General features: G+C 32.7%; 1 non-coding gene across 1 annotated transcript; it reads right to left on the bottom strand.

Moving 5' to 3' along the window:
- Positions 1-547: 547 nt before the first annotated feature.
- Positions 548-619, bottom strand: TRNAW-CCA (transfer RNA tryptophan (anticodon CCA)). Its single transcript has one exon. It is a non-coding gene; the product is annotated as a tRNA-Trp (tRNA).
- Positions 620-3,694: the final 3,075 nt, after the last annotated feature.

Here is a 3,694-nt window from a genome sequence, read left to right as displayed (position 1 = left end):
TACGATGCCGATATAATCGCACTACTGTAGTAAGTAACGTTCACATGCTGTTTCTTTCTCTACTTTGCAGGTAATGATCAATTTCTCCAGACTGTCTGTTATCCTCTTGGGTAGATGTTCGAAACGATGAAGCACTTGCTTTCCATTGAATTCAGTTTGTCGAAAGTTCTTTGAACGTTTCTTAATGTTCAAAGAACCAGTGAAAGACCCTAAGATATATAATCAATGAAGTAAAAATTATTTTTACACACCTAAAATGAATACAAATATTCGGCCAACTTTAGCAATTAAATTATAATAATCATTTATATATATAAATACTGACATAAAGACTAACTATAAATATAAAAAAAAATCTAACTAGCTCCATTTTTTTTCTAATCTACAACATGCAAAGGGACTGTCATTTGCGTTGTCCGTTAAAGCTTATTCCATATTTTTGAAATTCTTATCTGTTTAATGTCTGTAAGATCAATTATTTCTATTGAAATTTGTTTTACGTAAAATGTTATAAATTTTTTTGAATTAAAAATGTTGTTAAACGTTTTGACCCCGACGTGATTTGAACACGCAACCTTCTGATCTGGAGTCAGACGCGCTACCGTTGCGCCACGGAGTCCTTGCTATTCTGTTTGTAATATTTCTATACGTTGATATAGAATATCATAACTTTTATATTTAACTTTTACTCTTATTATAAATCTTATTTAATTTGTTGTGATTTGTTGATAAACATAAAAATATGTGGACATTAGTTATTAGTACATTAGTAATTCCTTTGTAAGATTTAAATTTTTTTAGTAAATTACCTTGTATTCTAACAGGAGCAAAAGTAATGTCATAGTGTGAAGGAGCCTTAATTTTTACGAATGGCGCCAAATGTCACCGTACTTTGACATTATTGATGTATATATATATATATATATATATATATATATATATATATATATATATATATATATATATATATATATAATTAGTAATGAATAAGAAATGCAGCGATATACACTTCAATAACTAGGTATTTTGGTTAGTTATGGTGGTTTCCTTTGTCATCGTACTTCATGTGATCAGTCAATAATTTGACCGACCGCCTCATGGAAACTGGGTCCGTTAGAGATATCGCCTTGTAAGCTAATATTAAAGAAGATAGCGCCAATTTGGAATCAGATGCTTTGCGAGCAACAACTCGAAATACCGTAAACTAAACCCAATTCAATCCCAGGTGGCCACTTGAGTGATATCATTTTTTCTAATTAATATTTTCAAACTTACACTTTCAAATAAATTAGTTTTAAGAGGAAATATTTTTTTTATATATAGAGAAAAATGGCCGCGGGTTCAAATAATGACATTACTTTTGCACCACCTGTCTTTTCGTAAACTAAATTTATAAACTATGTAATTAAAGATACAGTTATAAAATTCTTTTTTATGATAATAAAGCTTGCGAATTAATTGATCTGACTTTGAATTGGACATTTGTAGAGATAACAAAAAATCTTAATGAATTTATTGTGGTCTCGTTACTGATCGCGACGCTTTTCGAATACTTGTATAAAAGACCTTTAATGGAGTTTATCACATAAGGCTGTTCCGGAATTTTTCACTTGACTCGTGCAAGTGATCCTAAGTGATTCAAAGTTGAAAATAAATCTTACTTATGAGTAAAATAATATAACACTTGATTGTAATGAAGTACGTAAACAAGAACACAAAAGTATAAGTTTTTTATGAGCTTTTTTGGAGCTAGATGCGTTGGGAACACACGTAGGTTTGTTATAATTTAAATTATATATTTTTAGAAGAGTTTAGAAGAGTTTAAATTTGTAAATTACGCTTTTAATAATTCTTCTCTTAGCGTACACGAGTGATCACCTTAAATAATTCAAAGAGGTAAATAAAGCGAATTATCATCACCATATCAGACAAATGATACCCACTGTTGGATATGAACATCCCTCAGGAATTTACGATAGAACCATTTGAAACCGTTCTGCATCCAGTGTCTTCCATGTTCGAAGCTGCGATTCCTGGTACATGGTCTGCACTAAAGAAAATTTAGACAGTAGCGGTTCCGATAAACAAGTTCTCGTTAGCCAAGGGAGCGGTAGAGGTAGTTTTGAAGACGCTGACCATCCACGAGGCTAAACAGCGAGGCGGTTTCCTAATCTGTCAAACAACAGACGCCCTCGGGCTGTATAAAAGTGTCCATCATGAGGTGGTAGCAATATCATGATAAACGAACTCCTGCGTGTATTACACGAACAAGACGAGATGCAGTCGCAAGATTCATCGCCGCACATACACTGGCGTACAACATGAGGATCGCTGGAGTACGAATGAGGAAGTAGTCGCACGGAATGTAATTTTAAAAAATTGACATTGTTACAGCGTCGTTATAAACAAACAAGAAAAATATGATTTAAATAAAATGTAATCATATTATTTAGTTGACTTAAACTTAGTTTTTATTATTATTATTATTTTTAATGGCCCCCGCTTTTGGGGGCCTCTCGTATCCCCTATCTTTTGTGGGACAGGGACTTTTTGGGCAAATTTATTTAATTTTTCACAGAATTTTTTATTATTTTCTTTCATACTTCTTGTCTTTCGGTCAATTCTTTCATTCCACAATTCTACTGTCTTTCCCTTTTGCTCTGTATCACCTTTTATTCATTCCTCATTTCTTTTTACATTTTCTTAAATTACATTGTTATTTTATATCACATTTTTATTACTTAGATTCTATAATTATTTTATATAACAGTATTATATATTATTTTGCTTTTATTTTGTGTTTATTATCTATTTATTTGCCATATTTACTTTTTATTTCTTTCTATAGCATTATTTATAATTTTTTTACAGAGGGTGGTGAATGAATTTTTGGTCTCTTTTTCGCTTATCAGGGAGGCTATTGACTCCTCCCTGATTTTTACGCCAGACCGGCACTCGAATTCGAGCATTAAACTTAGTTTTAAATAGTTTATGGTGAAGTTAGTTAATGTAGTTAGTCAATGTAAAAACGCAAGCAAAAAAAATATGTCAGAAATATTAAATGTAATTGTAAAATAAAGGCACGGACACTGATGTCTGAGAATTATAGATTCTAATAATAAAAAAACCTAATGATTATATATTCTGCGCGTTATGTGTATACGTGTAATAATGTGAGTATATGATTGAAATATAAAATGTCATTATAAGATGCAACGTCGACCACCGCTTTCATACAAAAGGCAATGGCCCTTAATCCAGGCGCCGTTCAGTTTGTATAATATGAATGACTCGGAGTTTTAAAGTCTCTCATAGAACAATTGTCTTCAGCGAAATGAATTAAGCGATTTTAATTAAAGTCGGCTGTACTGTAGCCACGCACGCCATAATAAACTTTAATGCAAAAAGTTAAAGTTTAAAATCAAAAAACAGTGTGTTTATAAAGATTATATACGGTGCGGGTTGGTGGGACGGCGTCGGATATTTCGTCACGTATGTCACGTGACGTAATTAACGGCGTTATTGTGTTACATGTAACTACTGCCAGTGTTACTGAGGCTTAAGTCAGGATTAGATTTGGGTGGTCGTTTATTTAAATGAGTCACCGAATGGGCGGGGCACATCGGTCTTGCAACTGACGAACGTTGGCGACGAAAGATCGTCAAGTGGCGACCACGGTATACACGGCACAGTC

This window comes from Battus philenor, unplaced genomic scaffold, assembly GCF_028537555.1.
Source record: "Battus philenor isolate CCGP_79_NKW_IND1 unplaced genomic scaffold, ilBatPhil1.0.hap1 SCAF_2, whole genome shotgun sequence".
NCBI classification, from domain to species: Eukaryota; Metazoa; Arthropoda; class Insecta; order Lepidoptera; family Papilionidae; genus Battus; species Battus philenor.
Note: the sequence above shows the minus strand (reverse complement) of the source record. Positions and strands in the feature narration are given on the sequence as shown.